Genomic DNA, 23,848 nt, shown 5'->3' with positions numbered 1-23,848 from the left:
AAGCTGCAAAAGATAAATATTCCAAAATAGGAACACTTTGCCTTCCTCCCACCATTCCAGCATTATTTAATGACCAGTCATGTGACCAATAGAGCATAAAACCTCAACCATATTTTTCAAGACAACAGAAATCTCACCCTCAAATCTCTCAGCATCCACCAGCAAAGGTTGAGGACTCCATTTCCAAATAGATTAACTAGGAGGACATAGTAGCTTTCCTCAGCAGGAATATGGTGATTGCTGAGAGAATCCAAGCAAAGCAGTTGCAGTTGCTATTATAGAACCAAAACCAAAAAACGCCCGTATAAAGCAAAGTGGATATTTCTTCTTAAGGGAGTTTTTCAAGGCCAAGGCCATGTCTTTTAAAACACAAATAACTGCTTCTTATTCAGAGATCTATTTTTTTTAATAAATTCTTTATCGGACAAGATATGAATCCAATAGATTTTTTTTAAAGTAGCCTGTTAAAAAAATCAGAGCATAAAATAGTTGTTGAGCCTCAAACACTGAATTAAGAGCAGCAATTGACCTTATAACTTGTATTGGTGGGGCAGTGATTCTAAAATCCAAATAACACTTTTGAAGCTCATAAGAGCATTGTTGCCTTTTCTTCTGACATCAGTGTCCTGTTCTGACACCAGCATCACCCCTCTGCTAAATGGTAGCAAATGTCAGGGCCTTGCAGGCTGGCTTCCCACTGAAGGAGAAATCAGTGAGGCAGAGTCTGGGTATCTTCTAATTGTAACTTCCTTAAGTACACAGAATCTTGCATAACCAGAAACTAACAACACTACAATTTCTTCTGAGGCTAAAAACTTGCTCACACTCTGAGAAAAAGATTGCAGAAGAATATGTATAGCGCCACCTGCCACACCAATATAGTAATGAATATTTTTAGATTTCAGAGTAGCAGCCGTGTTAGTCTGTATCCGCAAAAAGAACAGGAGTACTTGTGGCACCTTAGAGACTAACACATTTATTTGAGCATAAGCTTTCGTGGGCTACAGCCCACTTCTTCGGATGCATAGAATGGAACATATATTGAGGAGATATATATACACACATACAGAGAGCATGAAAAAGTGGGAGTTGTCTTACCAACTCTGAGAGGCCAATTAAGTAGGAGGAAAAAAACTTTTGAAGTGATAATCAAGATAGCCCAGTACAGACAGTTTGATAAGAAGTGTGAGAGTACTTAAATGGGGAGATAGATTCAATGTTTGTAATGGCTCAGCCATTCCCAGTCTCTATTTAAGCCTAAATTGATTGTATCTAATTTGCATATCAATTCAAGCTCAACAGTTTCTGATTGGAGTCTGTTTTTGAAGCTTTTTTGTTGGAAAATTGCCACCCGCAGGTCTGTCATTGAATGACCAGACAGGTTAAAGTGTTCTCCTACTGGTTTTTGAATGTTATGATTCCTGATGTCAGATTTGTGTCCATTAATCCTTTTGCATAGGGACTGTCTGGTTTGGCCAATATACATGGCAGAGGGGCATTGCTGGCACATGATGGCATATATCACATTGGTAGATGTGCAGGTGAACGAGCCCCTGATGGCATGGCCGATGTGATTAGGTCCTATGATGATATCACTTGAATAGATATGTGGGCAGAGTTGGCATCAGGCTTTGTTGCAAGGATAGGTTCCAGTGTTTTTGTTCAGTGATGTGTGGTTGCTGGCGAGTGTTTGCTTCAGGTTGGGGGGTTGTCTGTAGCCCGCGAAAGCTTATGCTCAAATAAATTTGTTAGTCTCTAAGGTGCCACAAGTACTCCAATATTTTTAGAGTACATTTTCCATCTTCCCTTACAAACATTAATCCTCAAAACGCTATGTTAAACTAAATCCCAAGACCTAGAGTTGACTGTGCAGATGTAGGGTTCTACCTGCATGCATCAGAGTGCAGATTTTGGGCCAAAATATATTTATTACTAGTTTACAGATGGGGTAGGTGATGAAGAAATGTTAAGATTTTTGAACAGAATTTGAGAATTCTTGTACTCCTGTCCTGCAGCTCAGGCCACTAAATAACACTTCTCTCTCAATTAATTGCTTTAAAATCGTGTTTGAATTTGAGTAAATATTTTAGTACTTGTTATATTTCTGGACCCAGCAAAGGAGATAGACACAGAGGGAGCTGACAGAAACACATCTGTCTGCTGTGCTCCCTTTATTGTTCTGGCTGCAAAACTGAACCTAACATGAAAGTGAGGCTTTGCACTGGGGGGGGGGGGGGAAGGGGGGAGTACAGAGATCCTGAATACTTAAAGGGACAGGACATCATGCTAATAGCACTTTATATTTTCATGGCAGTATTCAAACAGTAATGATTTTTCCAACACCTGTGTGTGATGTCTCCTGTCTCAGATGGAGAAACAGACATGAGGTGGAATTTTCAAAAGCACCCATGGGCTAGGTTCACAAAAGGACTTAGATGCCTTACTGCCACTTTAGGCACCTTAATCCCAGAATCAGGCCCTACTGAGGATCACAGAATCCCTGTTCAGGGTTCCCTGAACTATGCAGGTGCTTAAAATCACTCTGTGTTTCACTTTTTGCAGTAAAAACTTTCTAGGTGCCTATGTTTCTGCCTGTGAGCATGAGCACTGCAGCCTCACGGCAGGTGTCTGGATACCTAAGCTGCAGTGTAGAGTGCCCAGATGTCCTGTTTTTAATGAGACAGTCCCATATTTAAGCCTTCTTCCAGGTGTCCCGACTTTTTGTTAAATATGGGCAAATTGTCCCATATTTTCTGGGATCACAGCACAGAGCCAGCAGCGGGGGGCAGCAAGTGGCCATGCCCCACCCTTTGCTTGCCCCACCGCACACCTGTACTGGTATCTCCTTTGCTGCCTCCTCTAATGGCAGTAGCATCGGTGGCAGAAGCAGCACCGGGGATGGGCAGCAAGAGCATGTACAGGAACAGCCCTGGCTTCACCGTTCCTGCCCCGCCACTGGGGAAGCACCCTCACTGCGCTGCTGTCAGCTCCCGACTTGCTCGGGTTAGTAGCCAGGGCAGGGCGTTTCCCCCCTCTCCTCCATGCACCTGCTGTGTCCCCTGCCCGGCGCTTGGGGCAGCCCTGGCGGCAGGATCCCTGCTTCCCCAGGTGGAGGGGCTTCGTTAGCCCCCTAGCGGGGGCAGCAGTGTGCAAGCAGCTTTTCACCTCACTGCCGAACCCACCCACACATGGGAACCCTAGTGGGGCATGGAGGAATGTGTGTGTGTGTGGGGGGGGAGTGGCAACACCAGCCCTGCGCTGGAGGGAGGCCAGGCTATGCAGCCGGGAGTGGAGGCTCAGATCCTCAGCCCCACTGGTGGGCGTGCATTGGGGATCTTGGATCACCAGCCCTGTGGGCAGCAGACTGACTTGGAGGACCAACTCCACTCAAGGGGGAGAGAAGGGGGGGGCTCAGAACAGCCCTGCTTCGGCAGGGTGGGGGGAGAGCAGTGGAGAGATCATAGGTGTGACATCCTGTACCTCGGGAGAATGCTCTGCACCCCCATATTCATCCTTATAATATGGTTGTGTGGTATCCAATTGTAGCCTAAAGGATTAACCTGCTTGCTTGCATAGGTATATCTTTTCTTATAAGTTTAAGTATTTGATATGTTGTAATAGGTTTATAGATTTATATTAAAAATAAGTTTAGCTGTAATGCAAGAGACCTACAGGCCAAAAACCTGTATGTTAAGCTAAGGCAAAGTTAGCATATCTATATTAAGACCTTTTACCCAGAAAGTAAAGTTGACCTACATCTTGTTACCTAAATAGATAAGTACTCATGCCTATGTCTAAGACCTTTTACCTAGACCTGGGATCGGCAACCTTTGGCACACAGGCCGCCAGGGTAAGCACCCTGGCAGGCCGGGCTGGTTTGTTTACCTGCTGCATCTGCAGGTTCGGCCGATCGCGGCTCCCACTGGCCACGGTTCGCCGCTCCAGGCCAATGGGAGCTGCGGGAAGTGGCGTGGGTCGAGGGATGTGCTGGCCCTGAGGGTAATAAAATTAAAGTGATACATTAAATTATTATTATTAACACACCCTAAGTCAGGCTACACAATACAAAGTGTGTCATGTCGGGTGTCTTCAGAAGGCTCATGATGCACTGAGCATTGTTGTTATAGTGATGTTATAGCAATTGTTGTTACAGTAATGTTATAGGTTGTAATTTCATGTATATAGTTATGAGGCTGAAAATATGTTCTCATGGCTTAAAACAGGCTCAGGAAAAACTCTCCAAAAACAGAGGGACAGTTCACACCTCATCAGGGCATGTATGGGACAAACCCAGCCCAGCCTTACAGGAACAAAGGACGCTGGCCTAGGCAACAACAAAGGATCTGTTGGACTCTCGAGTGAGTCACCCCCCTTCCTTTGGTCAATTTGGGACTGTGATGAGGTAATGCTCACCTGAGTCTGCGTGGGAGGGGAGGGCAAAGCCAAGAGGGAAGAAAGAAAGAACATAATAAAAGGGAGAGACGTTTGCCATGCTCATCCTCTCTCTTCCACCTCCATCTATAGACATCACCACGAGCGACTGAAGCGCTGATCAAAGGGAAGAGCCTGGCTGAAGGGCAACCAGCCAGCCTGTGGTGAGAAGCATCTGAGTTTGTAAGGGCATTGAAAGTGTTAAGATCAGCTTAGAATGCGTTTTGCTTTTATTTCATTTGACTAAATCTGACTTGTTATGCTTTGACTTATAATCACTTAAAATATATCTTTCATACTTAATACATTTGTTTATTTATTCTACCTGTTTTGAAGCATGTCAGAGACTCCCCTTGGGATAACAAGGCTGGTACATATCAATTTCTTTGTTAAATTGATTAATTCATATAAGCTTGCAGTGTCCAGTGGGCATGACTAGACACTGTAAGACAGAGGTTCCTAGGGTTGTGTCTGGGACCAGAGATATTGGCTAATGTCATTCGGTTGCACAATCCAAGGAGCAGCTTACATGCCAGAGGCTGTGCGTGAACAGCCCAAGAGTGGGGGTTCTCACAGCAAAGCAGGCTAAGGCTGGCTCCCAGAATCAAGGATTGGAGTGACCTAGCAGATCACTGGCCTGGATAACACCAAGGGAATGTAACAATGGGCTGTCAGTGGGGGGTAGGGAGGAGTCGGAGGACTAGCCCCTCCATGTTCAGGTGGGGGGGGCTCGGACAGGTGTGGGGGGGGGTTTCACGGGTGGTGGTGGGGTGACTCAGGCCAGCTCCAGGTGCCAGTGGGGAGGAGGACCTCAGACTGGCCCCACATGGGCGGGAGGCAGGGAGTGCTCAGGCCATTCCAAGCACGGGGGTGGGCGAGAGTGGCCTCCGGCAGACCCACGCATGGGGAGGCTTGCGGACCTCAGAGAGGGCTTTTGCCAGCCTGGGGGTGTCCCGTTTTCCCTTTGGGAAAATATGGTCACCCTACCCCACTGGGGTTCATGAAACAAGAAGATAGGTGTCACTCTGCCTAAATCGTCTCTAGGGCCCAATCCAGTAAGCATGCTCAGACCCAGGGCCTGCTCCAGGGTTTTGGCCACCCCAAGCAGCCAAAACAAAAAACAAAAACAAAAAAGCCGCGATCGCAATCTGCAGCGGCAATTCGGCGGGAGGTCCTTCACTTCCAGGTGGAGTGAGGGACCGTCCGCCGAATTGCCGCCGAATACCTGGACGTGCCGCCCTTCTCCAGAGCGGCCGCCCCAAGCACCTGCTTGAGAAACTGGTGCCTGGAGCCAGCGCTGCTCAGACCTCATCTACTGATCAGGCCACTATAGGCAAGTTTACTCAAAATGGCCTGTGGGGAAGTGGCCCTTCCTTATAACATTTTGCTCACCCCTGGTTCAAGTCCACCTTCCACCTAAGAGGAAGAAGGGATGTGAACAGAGATTTGCTACCTCTCAAGCAAGCATCCTAACCACTGGGCTATAGGATATTTTGACATGAAATGCCCTCAGTTTCTTCTATTGAAGTTGTTCCACTCTGGATAAATAATTAAAAAGTTATTGGAGCAGAGGAACTGGATTCTAGGTCTCCCAGCTGAATGCTTTAAGCACCAGGCTCTGGAGTCATTCTCATGCTAGTTGCCTAGCATTAAAGCTGTGGCACTGTGCATAAATAATGAAAGAATCATTGAGCCAAAGAGATAGAGAGAGAGAGAGAGAGAATGCACTCATCCAGTCCCTTTGCTCCAGTAACTTAATCTATTAGACATTGCTTTCTTGTATAGATGAAAGTGTATGTGCAAGTTGCCAACGTCGTGATACAAATGACTGTGGTTACCTGTGTCTATTATGCAGCAAGGCATTCTGTTTATTGGTTAATAATCTGGCGTATCTAGTACTTTGTTTGCTCTAGCATCTTGTTCATAAATATAAAAGCTATTCAGTGCTCCCAGTAGGCTTTGTTTGTTGCATAGACACTATAGATGGCTTATTCTTAGTTATTATATGCTATACAGTGGAACCCCACTATAACACGATCGTTGGGGTTCAAAAAATTCAATCGCGGTAAATGCGGGGTCACGTTATAGCGGAGTTCCACTGTATTTGTGTTCAGCTTCCACGCCCTGGCTAGGGGGAGAAAGGGAGCAGGGGGAGAGAGAGAAGGGGGGTGGCCAGGGCTTCCTTCAGCTGGGGCGCTGGCCACTCGGCCCCTCCTGCCGGCGGGGCCCGATTCCTGTGGCGGCACTTGTAGGGTTACCATATTTCAGCAAGCAAAAAAGAGGACGGGAGGGACCCGCCCATACCCCTCCCACTTCCCGCCCACCCCAGAACCCCCAACCCTCCCCCCGTTCCTTGTCCCCTGACTGCCCCCTCCTGGGACCCCTGCCCCTAACTGCCCCCCAGGACTCCACCCCCTATCTAAGCCTCCCTGCCTCTTGTCCCCTGACTGCCCCAACCCTTATCCACACCCCCACCCCCAGACAGACCCCTGGGACTCCCACGCCCCATCCAACCACTCCCCACCCCCTGACAGCCCCCCCCAGAACTCCCAACCCATCTAAACCCCTCTGCTCCCTGTCCCCTGACTGCTCCGATCCCTCTCCCCACTCCTGCCCCCTGATAGCTCCCCCCCAGAACTCCCAAACCCCACCCCCCCGCTCCTTGTCCCCTGACTGCCCCCTCCTGGGACCCCTGCTCCTAACTGCCCTCCAGAACCCCACCCCCTACCTAAGACTCCCTGTTCCTTGTCCCCTAACTGCCCCCTCCTAAGACCCCCCCAACTACCCCCAGGACCCTACCCCCTACCTGTACCCTGACTGCCCAAATCTTTCTCCACTCCCCCCAAAAAGCCCCCCCCCCGAACTCCCGACCCCCCCGTCTCTTGACTGCCCCCTCCAGAACCTCCCTGCCCCTTCTCCTGCCCCCTGGCCCCCTTACCCTGCTGCTCAGAACATGGTGTTGGGCTCTGTGTGAGCCGGACACGTGGCTGCGCTCCCCAGCACAACACACAACCCGGGATGGCTCAGTGCCACTCTGCAGCTCTGCGCTTCTGCCCCCTACATCGGTCGGCGGGGAGGGAAGGACGTGGCCTGGAGCCGGCCCTGCCGGGGACAGAGACGCGCTGGGGCTGCAGGGAGAGTCGCTCCTGCTGCAGCCGCTGGGGCATGGATCCCAAACGCCCCATGCCTGCCAGACTCGCCCCGCGCCTGCTGCAGCCACCGGGGCCAGACTCGCCCCGCGTTATAAACGAATTTACGTTATTGCGGGCCGCCTTATAGCGGGGTTCCAGTGTATTATGTATCTTTTCTCCTTTCAGTTTCTCCTTCCATTGGGAGATTTTGCTTTCAATTTTGGTTTCAGTGTGAAAACCCTCAAAAGAAATAAATTATTGCCTGTAAAATTTTGGCAGTGAAAAAGCACTCTTGTTCACATCCCTGTAAAACTTCCACTATTTAAGGTTGATAAGTTAACAAGAATGAAGCATATTAATAATCTCAGAATTTGTAGAAAATGTCTTCTGGTCTCAGCAGAACTAGACAAAATCTTTCAATCTGATATCAGAAGTATTCAAACTGTACTCTATAGGAAGCTAAACTAGCTTGCTTCTTCATGGTTGATCCAGAAGAAACTGGGAGTGCTGCAAAGTGTGTATGTTTAGTCCTCATAGGCACCATGTAACCCTATCTGAGTAATATTAAGGATGGTCCTCCTAGGCTCTAGAAAGAGTTATTCCAAAATTTTATCTGCCATGGATAGATTGCTACGATTCTGCACCTTTGGGAAGGGTACAGTGCTGGGACACAAAGGACTTTCAAACTGCAAAATGTTTAAGAATATATGTAACAAAGATACATTTCTGCAGTTCATTTCAATTTTTTCTTCTTGTACCATTTAGTTTATAATCAGCCCTCAATATAAACTGCACTACCAAGTAGTAGTCTGAAACTTGAAATGAAATGTGTGCTCTCATTTACATCTTGGCTAAATTTCAGGCTCTAACATACAAATCATAATTCTGTTCAAGATAGTTTAAGTCGCCTAAGGGAAACAAGTGCAGCGGAGCTGTCCACGTGTGCACTCACACACACACAAATGTTTGGACTATTTTCTTCTATAGTTTTCTCTATTTAGCAGAATAGAAGTAACATCTTCTGACAAGCATAATGCAGTCTTTGTGCATACAAGCACAAAAAAATACAAACTGTAGGCCTGCAAATGAAAGCGGGGCATTAAAATACCTTTAATTACCATTTCTTATTTCCAATTGTCCTTTAATTTGTTTCTGTTGGTTAATTATTGGCTGATTATTATTGACATATTTGGTATTGAAATAAGTTCAGCAATAATGATTATATTAATATAAATGCAGTATTGATTTCCAAGGGCATTCAAATGCAAATCAGCAATGTGGTAATGTCCTATGGAATTATAATAGTATTACCAGAATTAGGATTTCCATGTGAGGCCCCCTGGGGCCGATGCCCCATTATTGACCAGGTCTTGTTCCCATTGAAGTTCAGAGGTGGTCAAGCCTCTCACCAGCAGGTCACACAAACCAAACTGGCAACCTGAATTGTTTTCTGATACACTAATCTCTATTTAGTAGGGCTGTCAAGCAATTAAAAAAATTAATCGTGATTAATCGCATGATTAATTGCACTGTTAAACAATAATAAAATACCATTTATTTAAATATTTTTGGATGTTTTCTACGTTTTCAAATATATTGATTTCAATTACAAAACAGAATACAAAGTGTACAGTGCTCACTTTATTTTTGATTTCAAGTATTTGCACTGTAAAAAAAAAAGAAATAGTATTTTTCATTTCACCTAATACAAATACTGTAATGCAATCTCTTTATCATGAAAGTTGAACTTACAAATATAGAATTATGTACAAAAAAATTGTATTAAAAAATAAAACCATGTACAATTTTAGAGTCTGCAAGTCCACTCAGTCCTACTTCTTGTTCAGCCAATTGCTCAGACAAATATGTTTGTTTACATTTGCAGAAGATAATGCTGTCCACTTCTTGTTTACAATGTAACCTGAAAGTGAGAGCACACATTCTTGTGGCACTGTTGTAGCTAGAGTCACAAGATATTTATGTGCCAGATGCGCTAAAGCAGGGATCGGCAACCTTTGGCATGCGACCCGCCAAGGTAAGCACCCTGCTGGGCTGGGTTGATTTGTTTACCTGCCGCGTACACAGGTTCGGCCGATCGTGGCTCCCACTGGCCGTGGTTCGTTGCTCCAGGCCAATGGGGGCTGCAGGAAACTGCACGGGCAGAGGGATGTGCTGGCTGTCGCTTACCCTGGTGGGCCGCGTGCCAAAGGTTGCCGATCCCTGCGCTAAAGATTCACATGTCCCTTCATGCTTCAACCACCATTCTAGAAGACATGTGTCCATGCTGATGACAGGTTCTGCTCAATAACTATCCAAAGCAGTGCAGACCTATCCATGTTCATTTTCATTATCTGACTCACATGCCACTAGCAGAAGGTTGATTTTCTTTTTTGGTGTTTCAGGTTCTGTAATTTCTGCATTGGAGTGTTGCTCTTTTAAGACTTCTGAAAGCATGCTCCACACCTCATCCCTCTCAGATTTTGGAAGACACTTCCGATTCGTAAACCTTGGGTCGAGTGCTGTAGCTATCTTTAGAAACCTCACATTGGTACCTTCTTTGCATTTTGTCAAATCTGCAGTGAACATATTCTTAAAATGAACATGTGCTGGGTCATTTGAGACTGCTATAACAGGAAATATATGTCAGAATGCAGATAAAACAGAGCAGGGGACATACAATTCTGCCCCAAGGAGTACATTCAGAAATTTAATTAACACTTATTTTTCTAATGAGCGTTATCGTCATGGAAGCATGTCCTCTGGAATGGTGGCTGAAGCATGAAGGGGCATACGAATGTTTAGCATATCTGACACAAATACCTTGCAACGCCGGCTGCAAAACTGCCATGCAAATGCCTGTTCTTAGTTTCTGGTGACATTGTAAATAAGAAGAGGGAAGCATTATCTCCCTTAAATGTAAACAAACTTGTTTGTCTTAGTGATTGGCTGAACAAGAAGTAGGACTGAGTGGACACGTAGTCTCTGAAGGTTTACATTGTTTTGGTTTTGAGTGCAGTCGTAACAAAAATATCTACATCTATAAGTTGCACTTTCACGACAAAGATTGAACTGTGGTACTTGTATGAGGTGAATTGAAAAATACGATTTCTTTTATTATATTTACAGAGCAAATATTTGTAAACAAAAATATACACTTTAATTTCAATTACAACAAAGAATACAATATATATGAAAATGTAGCAAAACCAAAAATATTTAATAAATTTCAATTGGTATTCTATTACTTAACAGTGCAATTAAAACTGATTGATCATGATTAATTTTTGTAATCATGATTAATTTGTTTTAGTAATCGTGTGAGTTAACTGTGATTAATCAACAGCCCTACTATTTACACATAAAAACTACCCAGCACTAGCAAGTATAGCTGAAAAAGAGCAGTTATTACTTTACTCACTGTTTTTAATGTACTAACAAATGAACAGAGCCTGCATCTTGGAGATTGCCAACTTTTTTCTATGCTCAACCTAAAAATGGCTGATCTGAACTAATGACAGGGTTCTGAAAGAATTGTAAATTGGAGAACCTGAATGCCAAGTTTCAACTCAGTGTAAATTAAATAATTAAACCATGACATTTGTGATGAACACACTTTTACTAAGCATCAGCATCAGACAAAGATATAATTATAGATGTGTTTCTAGACAATCATGTGCCCATTAATCAGCAGAAATGTCCTGTAGTGTCATTTGTCTAAACTGGAAACTAAGATGTGTGTACATCCAAGGAAGCATATGAAGAACATGTCTGTTGTTTAAACTTCACTTATTGATACCTAAAATTAAAGGCACATGCATAGGATACTAATATTCCTTATTTATTTTTTAATAATAGGTTTTTTGGAAGAGATAATCTAATCTCTTATTAGCTCTTAATCTGACAGATGATACACTCAACTATATACAAGAAAGGATCTTTCCACTTGAAAATCTCCCAGTTTATTTTATAATTTGCGTATCTCCAAATCATAAGTGAAAATGCCATACAAGTACTAGCCAACCATTTCAATTAGAACAGGACAGTCTAATATAAAGCATGTACATTCTACAGATGAAATATATGCCCAGATTCTGTGTCAAGGTGAGCATGAGAGAACAAGTTAGACTTCCCAATTTTTTATGCCTCAGTTGAGTTTAAGATCTGCTCTAACTTACACTGATTGGTTATGGTTTCTATGAGATCATACAACAGTTGTGAATGAGTAATGTGCAGGCCTGCACCCTCCCACCACCAATATATCCCCTCACACCCATTATGCCAATGTGCGGTGTGTGGGAGGGGAGAAGGTTGGTGAAGGAACAGGTTATGCCAGTTGACACCAGCTGAGACATTATCCACACCAAGGGAGTTTTCAGCTACCCTCTTAGGGTCAGATTCCTCGACTTGAGGATGACATGAATTCTATAGCCCAGATTCTGACTTTAAATCAAGTTTGGATATGTTTCTAAAATACATGTTCTAGCTCATCCAGGAGCTTGATTTTGCTGAATGAAATTCTATGGCCTTTATTATTCAGGAGGCCAGACTAAATAATGATAATCGCTCCTTGACATTAAAATCTGTGAAATCTACAAATCAAAGTTTTGAACCCGCATTTAATTCCAATATCATACATATGCATCTGAAATGTACAAATGCTAAATTCTAAATAATTGTCACATATCTGGTTAATTTAAATGCTAAGTTTTTAGGGAGGGCTATTTTCTGTCTCAGTCATAGTTGGCAGAGCTGCATTCTATATTTTTCAGCAAAATAGTCACATCAATTATCTATTACTATAGGCCACTACCCAAGATAGATTTTACCTTGAGACCTGCACCCATTGTCACAGTTCTGAGCAACTGCACCTATATTTCCCTCTCTGTGGTCCACCCAGTTTAGATTCTGGATCCTAGCTATCGCCTCTTTTTGGCAAAGACCCAAGTCTCACTCCCTCCTGACTGGGCTGTGCAGTTTTCTGCCTACAGTGTGTTATCTCCAGCAAGCCATATTATCTAAAAGGTCAGCATCTGCACTTTGCTTTATCACCAGAGGCTATTACCAGTATAAAATTGCCTGCAGTTACAAGTTACCACGCCACTCTTTCTAAGCAACCACATTTATTCTTAAGGTAAAAGCATTACTGGGAAAACATTTAAACAATAAAAGAATCTTCACACATGCTAAAAAGCTTATCACATGTCACCCCAACTCCAGCCTTGAGCTCCAGTAAGGGGTCAGTCCTTCAAAACCTACAACTGGATTTTCCTTGTGGTTACAAGTTCATAACTGTCAGAGTCAGAACCAGAAACCAGGCTGGGCAGTTCTGCTGTTTACTTATACAACTCAAGCCTTTGATCTCCAGTCTCTGGGAACAGGTAATCAGTAGACTTCTCAGGCTGTAGCTTCAAAAGGCCGGGTCTTTGCATAATCAGAGGTGTGGAATTTGCATTAATCTCTCCCGAGGTATTCTCCAGAGACACCACTTCACACTTATTGTCCCAAAAGTCCTCCTGACTGGCACATTGTTCAACATTGTACTCCCAGGACTCACATCATATCTCCTTCCTAGAGAAGCTGCATACAATCGTGCCCCACAATACTACTCATATTTGCAATTAATAGAAATGGACTCCAAAGATACTTAAATTTAATTCAATAAGGTTTCCCAAGGATATGCAGGAAATTGCCATATCACACCTACATCCCTCTTCCTTCTGAACATACTAATTTAATAGTTTTGAGGTTTGGGAGAAATACAGTAATGGGGGGGAGAAATCTTTTAGATCATTTGGAATGGCTCATTCAAATCAAGCTGTCTGACACTCTCCATTGCCCTGCACCTTGTGCCCTGCACCCATGCAAAGCAGATGAAAAGCGTGTGTAAAACACTGTCATTCTGATTTGGTGCATTTTATATCTTCTTTGCTTTCACTTCATACAGGTGTAAATATTTTAATGAGGTGCAAGATAACAGAAAATAGATCCAAGATGGCTTTGCTATTAGCTCTTTTTTTTGCACCATTGTTGTACACTTTTAAAAAGTTTGTTTTATGTTGTCCCATTATTAGTTATTAGTACTATTTCAACCCTGGAATGTTAATGTATAGCACAGTAAGTAAGGCCCATTGGTTAGGTTATCCTGTTTAATAGCATTTTGTGTACTGAAAAATCGTTCTTTGAATTGAAACAGAATTGAATTGATTTAGAAATCAGTTGAAGGTTAGGTAATTTGATTTTGAAAGGTTAGGCTTGACATTTAAGGTATGCCTTTTCTGGATTAGAAGCAGCTACCAAAGTAATTACTTTCGTTTGAAACACCTCCAGGGATGACTAAGGAAATGGTTCTAAAACTGAAAGTTTGCCTCTAGGCTGTTGTTGTCATTGTATTATATTAATATTAATTTAAGAGTCTAAATTATAGCTACTCCGGGCCAAGTTCTGCAATCTTTTGCATCCCTGCCAATCTTTTGGGCCAATTTAGTTCTACTGCAACAGGGCATAAGTTCATTGAAATCAAAGTAGTAACAGCATGGTTGAACTTGACCCATTGTGACTTCAGTGAGTTGCAGGGGCATAACTGAACGCAGAAGCTGGACCATGTTGTTTCAGGGCGACAATTTAAGATCTTAGTTCAAGTTATCTGTGCAGCAGATATTCTGTAAACAGAAAAAAATAATTAAATCTATCAATGCCCAAGTTAAGTAGAATGCACATGATATATTCTTGTGTAAAGCTTGGGAGAGTGCCTGTGCTGGGCTCCTCAACCTCTGCTATTCTTTTTCTCTCTCTCCTTCTAGAATACTATATCACCTGCCCCCTTACAACAGATTTAAATTCTTCCCAAAGGAACACCTCAAAAGGATCCGAAGATACATTACCTTCACAATACATATTATCTGTTAAAATGTAAAGAAAAGAAAGATTCTCCAGAAGTGGTCTTGTATTCAGACTTCAGCACAATGACTAAGTTTACAATAGTCTAATTTAGAAGCAGTGAAGTATAGTTAGATAGGACAAACCACAGAGGAGCATATTAACATCTTACAATATATACAAAGGTGATTCTGAAGTATGCCTTATGGATGAATTAAAGGTCCTACACATTCTGAGAATATTTCAGATTTCTATACACTTTTCGTGGGAATTCTATTACTCAGGCTTTTAGTGATGGATTTACTGCAGCACAGTATTATACTGTGGAAGATGAGAATCTTGTGGTTTTATTCAATAGCAACCTGATATTAACCATTCCTTAAAATTGCTTATAAACTACCACATCCCTTTCCACCTCATCCTGCAAACAATATGGTGTTCTAATTTGGGGTATATACTGATGGATGCTAAGAAATTGATATGTGATTTTGTTAAAGTTTCATATTATCTTATGTAATTGCCTTCCAAATTACTCATGGAGGGCCCTATTAATCTGGATTAGAAGACATTTACATGATATAACTCCTTCCCAAGAAAATGAAATGCCATAAAAACATTCATGTGAGCTATATAAACCATGCAGGTATTAATGTAAAATTATAACTAAATAGAAATCATAAATCTGTCATATTATAACATTTGTCACAGCATAAACAATATAAATCCAGTAATGAAACTGGTTGAACTCTCTTTTATGTTTACATCTCACCAATGCTTGGTTATATTTCAGGGCCTATCCGATTTTTTTTGTGAATTCAAAGATTTAAAACATCTCAGATATTTAGGAAAGGATACTAAGTCCACTTTGTGCTGCATAATGTGTACAAAGTGGATTTGAAGCAGCCAGAGAAGACCGATGGGGAATTCCCCCTATGCAGGAGAACTCTCCACTGGCATAAAGCTTGCAGAGTTCTGAAACCAACCATGCCAACTGCTCCCTTTCTCTTGGTGTTGAGGGCATTCTGGAGGCAGAGGTATTATAGAGCTGCACTACATCCTCCAGTGATATAGGACCCTTAGGGATATTTGACCTTACACCAGTGGTGTAAATTACAGCTGCTCCCCTGAAACTCTAGCTTGGGATCAGGGACTCTCGACCAGTAACTCTAGTCCCACTAGAGTGTTTAGCACTGTGCAGGATTAAATCCTAGGACCCAATTCAGGAAAGCATCCTCATTCAGGAAATCACTTAAGCACATGCTTAGCTTTAAGCCATGAAATGAAGTGACTATTACATCTCAAATTAAAACTATTTGTTCAACATAGCTAAAGAAATAGCAAAACTTCTTAGTTAACATGTCTGCAGCAGAAACACTAATAAAAAGCTGTGTCTCCTTAACTCATTAGCCCTCCACAAGGTTTATCATTTGCTCTTCCTACATACACATTGTTACATAGGTACCTCAGTGACTAAGTCCAGAATTAAATATATAAAACTTACTTACTGTCATGGGATATTAATATAATCTTTCTACATTTATTTTATTACCTGAAATTTAATTTTTATTCCTTCCCATTCCAACAGAGGCAAAGCTCTAAATTGTTAACTGAAGTGTGAAGTCTGAATCGATTTTGCTGTCTTCTTTGAAGCTGAATTTCACAGTGGTGTTGTGTAAACACCGTCTCCAAAGAAAAGGGTCTTGACAAGGGTGAATCTTTCATTTCAAAGGCTATTGTGAAGGAAAAGGATATAATAGCCGACAACATTGCTTCTTGTAAAATTGTATAGTATCGCTCTCATTTTTGTTGCACTCAGCAACTTCCCCAGCACATTAATTCAGACACTGAAGAGATGGAAAATGAATTTTTTAAAAATTAGCTAAAATTGAATAATGCATAGAAAATCATCAGTTGGAACATGAGAAGTATTTAAAGTACAGCTACCCAATCTTCAAGAAGTTGAATAATTAAAATGATCCTTTATTCCTCAGGGAGTAATACCATATTTCTCTTACCACTGGGTAATCAGTGTCACTTTATATCCTGCCATCAGAAGATGGCATTCAGTCCCTTGTGCTCAACAAGCTTGCAGTCTCTTCCACTATAAATAAAGCTTAACTCCTGTGTGAAATATTTTTTGTTTTGTTTTAATTGACACTTGCTGATACTGCATACAGAGGAATGAGACATTCCTCCCCTCACCTGAGACTTCCTGTGTGGCAGCTACTCACACTGATTCAACTTGCTTTATCAACTTAATTGCAGCAGAGGCCTGACATGGAGAATTGCTTTGATCTAGACTCAGTTCCCCAAGAGAATGAGACAGGCACCACAATGGACAACCATTCAGAACTTCTTCAAGCTGAACCTGCCTCTGCCCTATGAGACATATGTCTGACTAAATTACTTCCATGCCTGGGGGCCCAGACCACTAATGAAAGCTTACCTCAGAGGGGGCAGGGAAAAAAGGGATTCCTTGAAGTGCCCCATGGTCTTTCAGGGAGGATTTCCTTACCTAATATATCGATCATTATGTTAAAGAAGAGAGTATGGGACCAAAACAATACACATCCCTTCTCCCTAGCAGCCTTTTTGGCAATCTCATCCTGATGTGCACTGCTCCAACACCTCAGACCTTCCTGCCTGAGTCTACAGCTAAGTTTTCCTCTTAAAGACCTCTGAATCATACACTTGTGGGATAAAGACCCACTTCCTGAGTGTGAAGACATCTAATTCTAGACACAGATATCTTGCTGGTCTTAGAGGAGAAAATAAAGAAGGGCAAACCTAGAGCCGAGCCAAGCATTAATAATAGTGTATCTCCAGTCAGAGGGGTAATACTGGATAAAACAGGAACTCTGAGGGGCTTGATAAACTCTGCGGGCCAGCACCTCAGCTGGTGTAAATCAGCATGTTTCCATCAGATTTCATGGAATTACTCTGCTTTAGAGGATCTGGTCTCTATTTATAGTTCATTGTCCACTGGGAATATTGTCCACTGATAAATCTAAATCCTTTATTCTCCTTACCACTGCTTAGCCATTTAGCATTGATATGTTCAAACAGAATTTTCTGGCAAAAACAGACAAGAGTAAATCCTTTTGCACCATTCATCATCTAGGCTGCAGGAAATTCCTATTGATCCCCGGGAAGGAGTAGCTATATCATGGGAACATAATGGTGTCCTTACAATCACAAACTTTTGAATTTTTTTTCAAGATGTTCATACAAAGCTGCATACACTTTCATCTGGTGAACAGATCCATGGTCTTTCTCTCTGTTTTCCAGTTCCAAGGACTCGAAATTTACTAGCTACTTTCCTGATACTATTGTCTTGGTCGTATCAACCAGGGTTACAGTATCTTAATATTGGAGAAACTTAGCACAGAGATCCATATGCAAGGAGAGATGATACAGCTGTTCAGTCAATGGTTTGCTGGTATTTGCCTGATAATCATCAAAACATCCTCCTGAAACTCTTGTTTTCAGGTTGGAAATTGCCACCAGGAAATCCTGAAATGAGCTTTATAGGGCCTTTGTTTAATGGGCAAAATCACATCATGAAATAGAAGGAAAATCCCATTCAATGGTTAGTTAAAGCTCTATTCACGTAATATTTAAATAAATAGGCCAACAATTAGTCATTGTCTTAACATATACCTTGCTTAGTGACTGCTGGAGATTCCTGCAAACCAGCTAAATCCAATAAAGTCAGAGCCTGGAGCAAATCACATAAGAAAAAGGTAGGCATAGGCATGTGTGGGGGAATAGGCCTGGCTGGCCTCCCTTGCACCGATCAAAACATTGGCGAAGACTCGTCATATGGGCCTGCCCTGCAGGCCACAAGCCTGAACCAAACTAAGTGTCATGTTCTCTGCCAGTCTCGGTCAAGGGTCATGACCAGAGGAGGGAGGGGGGCCAAGGAGGGAAAGAATAAAAAGCCCCAGCATCAGCACTAATGAAATATGTTCATGGCTGATGAAATATAATAACCGCTTGTGTGAAGCAATAGGTAACTTTAGCTGAATGAAAACTGACTAAATGCAGCTTCTCCTTTGGGTGATCTGTGACCCCCTCCCCAGCTAAATGCAAGGTAGCTGATCATGGTTCTCTTCTGAGTGCTCTGTGACCTCCCCGAATTTCTAGCTAAATGCAAACTGACTAATCACGCTCCTTCTTTGGGCATCCTGTCAACCCCTCCCCGGTACACTGACCATAACGCCCTGGAAGGTACCATGCACTCTTCTGAGAATGTACCCTAGCTGGTGCCAAGTTTTGACCACATCAGACTTCTCGAGAAGCCCCCCACCCAATATGCACCCAATTCTCGGAAAAATAATGAGGAAGGTACTGAGAAAGGGAACAGATCCCAATTCTTTTATTTTCGTACATGACATATAATTTGTACTAGGTTTGCGGTTTGTAAGAATGAAAGCAGCCTGCGAGCTGTGATCGGGGGTGTAGTTTCTGACTGCAACCCCCAAGGCGTTGGTATGTATTGCAATAAACTGGCCTCAGGCTTGAGTCTGTGAACTAAAATCAATGCATGGGTGATTTTTTCCATGACAGTTTGGGGGCTCGTCCGGGATCACTCGACGTCCCACCAGACCAGAGGACCACGGACCGCTTCCACACCGATCCCAGGCGCCAGGTAAGAGACCATTGTCTCTATTTGGGCCAACAATTAGTCATTGTCTTAACATATACCTTGCTTAGTGACAGCTGGAGATTCCTGCAAACCAACTAAATCCAATACAGTCAGAGCCTGGAGCAAATCACATAAGAAAAATGTAGGCATAGGCATGTCAAAGTCCGTGGCCTTTCAGGCATGCCAGTTAGTAGTAGATGTTATATTGCTAAACTTTTAGTCACAATCCACTGGTCTGGTGACAGAACCATCACAAAACTCTACCGGAGCCACTCAGCTGTTGATAAGTACCTCATTACAGATGGAAGCGTCAGGTTTTTGAAAGGTGGTACATCTCAATGGCAAAAATGATGTCGTAGTATTCCCGGAAGATAACAGCATATTAACTTTGATTTTTAAGAAGGGTTAATTATGTTTATTTGAGGATATCACAGTTACAGGGCTAGATGCACCTTAGACCCTTTTTAGACTCTCTCAAGTGCACCCCTTTAGGGACAGGGTTAGCTACTTTCCCCCTCCTCTGGATGGAGCCATACTTCTTACCACTGCAGCCCACCAGTTCACAACTGTGTTAAAATGTCAGGCCCAACTAGGTTTGTCGCCAGGAAGCCTTTTACCTGTAGGAGCCTGTGACAGCAGCTGATGAATGATCCTAGGTTTAGTCTTGGGAAGAGTAAATGGTTCTTGCTTTGATGAACCCAGGTAGATGGTATTCCCCAATCAACAGCTTCCCCATTGTTTCTTCAAGGACCCTTGACATTTCTTATGAAAGCAGTTATTTTTGCCTTTGTTTAGCTTCCTGTTAATTTCCTCCTTATAGCCTGCTTTGATTTAACTCTATGCCTTCAGATAAGATGAGATGCCTATAATATTTATAAAAAAAAATCAACTCCCTAATTTTCCACAGAAGGGAATACCCATTATTCGCCCTCCTCTTCTCACCACACACACACTTATTTTCTAGGGGAAAAGTTGCTATTGCACACCCTTTTATCACATGTATCAGATACCTCTGTTTTGTTTAGTTGAAGGTAAGATTCCACCTTTTCTTCACTATAGGCAGAAGATACAAAGAACCCAGGTTTTGAATCATAAACCAAAAAAAAAAAAAAGCATTAAGTTCCCTCTTATTTCAGAAAGATAACTCTTCTGTAGTAAACCTCTGAATTGCTGTTTGAACTCTGAGCATGTTCTTTTGTTCCTGAAATTTCCAGATTTTTTTGGGCAACGTGTGCTTGGTATATTTTATCTGTTTCAAGGCTTAACCCATACATACAGTGTGGTTCTCTATCCCTATTAGCTAGATACCTCTCTTTCATACCTTTTGTAACGTATCTCCCATCACTATTTATATCTATAATTTTAGCCTTGATCTTTTGTCAGTGTATTTAATGTTTGTATCATGAGTCCATAAGTCCTCTCTTATGAATGAAGAGTACATAACCTTATGTTTATGCATTCTAGACTTCAGAGTCTTTGTCTGCTTTAAAATCAATTATCCACAGGAAATAAGATGACCTCCAACTGGAGGGAGTGCAGCTTTTGTATCGCAAGGATTTAGAGCGCTCAACTGATACTAGGGATTAGAATGGCAGGTGATTATGCCATGGTGAAAATGACATGGTATTATTCCCCTCTAACAGATATACCTATTTAAAAATAATTGTTTATAGCGTCGGCTTCAATTATGGCTGAGATTTTTATAAACATCACAAACTTTCAAGATAAATGGATCTGCTGTTTAAAAGAACAAAGTTATAGACTATCTCTTAATCAAGCATGGATTAAGTCCACTTCATTTAAAGAAAAATGGCTAAAACGGAAAGATCTTATTTCTGTTTATTGAGGTAATTAATGGTAATCCAGGTCTTCTGGGACATTATTTATTAACACAATATATATTGAAATGCCAAGGCACAACATAATGGTATCATTCAATGATATTTTATGTCCACTTACAGTTTTATCTGTGAGTAGTAATATTTTTATTTTCTGCTCTATTTTCTAGCATCTAATCCCCTGGATCTTTTTAACAGTAATGTACAAACATGTTTCTTTGAGGAATATGTTTCCTGGGAATCATTTTTTTAACATAATGAAAACTATTATAAAATAATCTCTAATTATACCAGTAGGAACCCCATAGAACATAATAAACATAAAAGTAAAATTTTGGTATGTAGTAAAGTTTTCAGTGAAAATCAGTGCTGTTAGTGAACTGTTATAAAAATGCAACTGTGTAAGTGTAGTAGCAAAGTTTCAAAATTAATATTAAAAAGAAGAACAGGAGTACTTGTGGCACCTTAGAGACTAACAAATTTATTAGAGCATAAGCTTTCGTGGACTACAGCCCACTTCTTCGGATGCATATAGAATGGAACATATAATGAGGAGATATATATACACACATACAGAGAGCATAAACAGGTGGGAGTTGTCTTACCAACTCTGAGAGGCCAATTAATTAAGAGAAAAAAAAAAAAAACTTTTGAAGTGATAATCAAGCTAGCCGAGTACAGACAGTGTGATAAGAAGTGTGAGAGTACTTACAAGGGGAGATAGTCAATGTTTGTAATGGCTCAGCCATTCCCAGTCCTTATTCAAACCGGAGTTGATTGTGTCTAGTTTGCATATCAATTCTAGCTCTGCAGTCTCTCTTTGGAGTCTGTTTTTGAAGTTTTTCTGTTGTAATATAGCCACCCGCAGGTCTGTCACTGAATGACCAGACAGGTTAAAGTGTTCTCCCACTGGTTTTTGAGTATTTTGATTCCTGATGTCAGATTTGTGTCCATTAATTCTTTTGCGTAGAGACTGTCCGGTTTGGCCAATGTACATGGCAGAGGGGCATTGCTGGCACATGATGGCATATATCACATTGGTAGATGTGCAGGTGAACGAGCCCCTGATGGTATGGCTGATGTGATTAGGTCCTATGATGATGTCACTTGAATAGATATGTGGACAGAGTTGGCATCGGGGTTTGTTACAAGGATAGGTTCCTGGGTTAGTGGTTTTGTTCAGTGATGTGTGGTTGCTGGTGAGTATTTGCTTTAGGTTGGGGGGTTGTCTGTAAGCGAGGACAGGTCTGTCTCCCAAGATCTGTGAGAGTAAAGGATCATCTTTCAGGATAGGTTGTAGATCTCTGATGATGCGCTGGAGAGGTTTTAGTTGGGGGCTGAAGGTGACAGCTAGTGGTGTTCTGTTATTTTCTTTGTTGGGCCTGTCTTGTAGGAGGTGACTTCTGGGTACTCGTCTGGCTCTGTCAATCTGTTTTTTCACTTCAGCAGGTGGGTATTGTAGTTTTAAGAATGCTTGATAGAGATCTTGTAGGTGCTTGTCTCTATCCGAGGGATTGGAGCAAATGCGGTTATATCTTAGAGCTTGGCTGTAGACAATGGATCGTGTGGTGTGTCCTGGATGGAAGCTGGAGGCATGTAGGTAAGTGTAGCGGTCAGTAGGTTTCCGGTATAGGGTGGTATTGATGTGACCATCGCTTATTAGCACAGTAGTGTCCAGGAAATGGACCGCTTGTGTGGATTGATCTAGGCTGAGGTTGATGGTGGGATGGAAATTATTGAAATCATGGTGAAATTCCTCAAGGGCTTCTTTTCCATGGGTCCAGATGATGAAGATGTCATCAATGTAGCGCAAGTAGAGTAGGGGCGTTAGGGGACGAGAGCTAAGGAAGCGTTGTTCTAAGTCAGCCATAAAAATGTTGGCATATTGTGGGGCCATGCGGGTACCCATAGCAGTGCCGCTGACTTGAAGGTATATATTGTCCCCAAATGTGAAATAGTTGTGGGTGAGGACAAAATCACAAAGTTCAGCCACCAGGTTAGCTGTGACATTATCAGGGATACTGTTCCTGATAGCTTGTAGTCCATCTTTGTGTGGAATATTGGTGTAGAGGGCTTCTACGTCCATAGTGGCCAGGATGGTGTTTTCTGGAAGATCACCGATGGATTGTAGTTTCGTCAGGAAGTCAGTGGTGTCTCGAAGATAGCTGGGAGTGCTGGTAGCGTAGGGTCTTAGGACAGAGTCTACATAACCAGACAAGCCTGATGTTAGGGTGCCAATGCCTGAGATGATGGGGCGTCCAGGATATCCAGGTTTATGGATCTTGGGTAGCAAATAGAATACCCCTGGTCGGGGTTCTAGGCATGTGTCTGTACGGATTTGTTCCTGTGCTTTGTCAGGGAGTTTTTTTAGCAGATGCTGTAGTTTCTTTAGGTAATCCTCAGTGGGATCAGAGGATAATGGCCTGTAGAATGTGGTGTTAGAGAGCTGTCTAGCAGCCTCCTGGTCATATTCCAATTTATTCATGATGACGACAGCACCTCCTTTGTCAGCCTTTTTGATTATGATGTCAGGGTTGTTTCTGAGGCTGTAGATGGCGTTGTGTTCAGCATGGCTGAGGTTATGTGGCAAGTGATGTTGCTTTTCCACAATTTCAGCCTTTGCACGTCGACGGAAGCAATCTATGTAGAAATCCAGTCTGTTGTTTCGACCGTCCGGAGGAGTCCATGCAGAATCCTTTTTTCTGTAGTGCTGGTAGGGAGGATTCTGTGGGTTAGTATGCTGTTCAGAGGTATGTTGGAAATATTCTTTGAGTCGGAGACGTCGAAAGTAGGATTCTAGGTCACCGCAGAACTGTATCATATTCATGGGTCTGGAGGGACAAAAGGAGAGGCCCCGAGATAGGACAGACTCTTCTGCTGGGCTAAGAAGTGGGCTGTAGTCCACGAAAGCTTATGCTCTAATA

The 23,848-nt window shown here is 42.4% G+C and overlaps 1 long non-coding RNA gene across 2 annotated transcripts in view; it reads left to right on the top strand.

Moving 5' to 3' along the window:
* Window positions 1–19,183, top strand: part of LOC135982039 (uncharacterized) — a 44,176-nt gene extending 24,993 nt beyond the window's left edge. Inside the window, exons 2-4 of one of the 2 annotated variants that reach the window (XR_010599238.1) lie at window positions 4,224–4,358; window positions 4,525–4,595; window positions 19,008–19,183. This is a non-coding gene — a long non-coding RNA (uncharacterized LOC135982039). Of the gene's footprint in view, window positions 1–4,223; window positions 4,403–4,524; window positions 4,596–19,007 lie in introns of both variants that reach the window. The other variant, XR_010599239.1, reaches the window with a different exon arrangement.
* The last annotated feature ends 4,665 nt before the right edge of the window (window positions 19,184–23,848 follow it).

The sequence above is a fragment of the Chrysemys picta genome, chromosome 3, assembly GCF_011386835.1.
Source record: "Chrysemys picta bellii isolate R12L10 chromosome 3, ASM1138683v2, whole genome shotgun sequence".
In the NCBI taxonomy this organism is placed as follows: Eukaryota; Metazoa; Chordata; order Testudines; family Emydidae; genus Chrysemys; species Chrysemys picta.
This window is presented reverse-complemented; position numbering and strand designations above follow the sequence as displayed.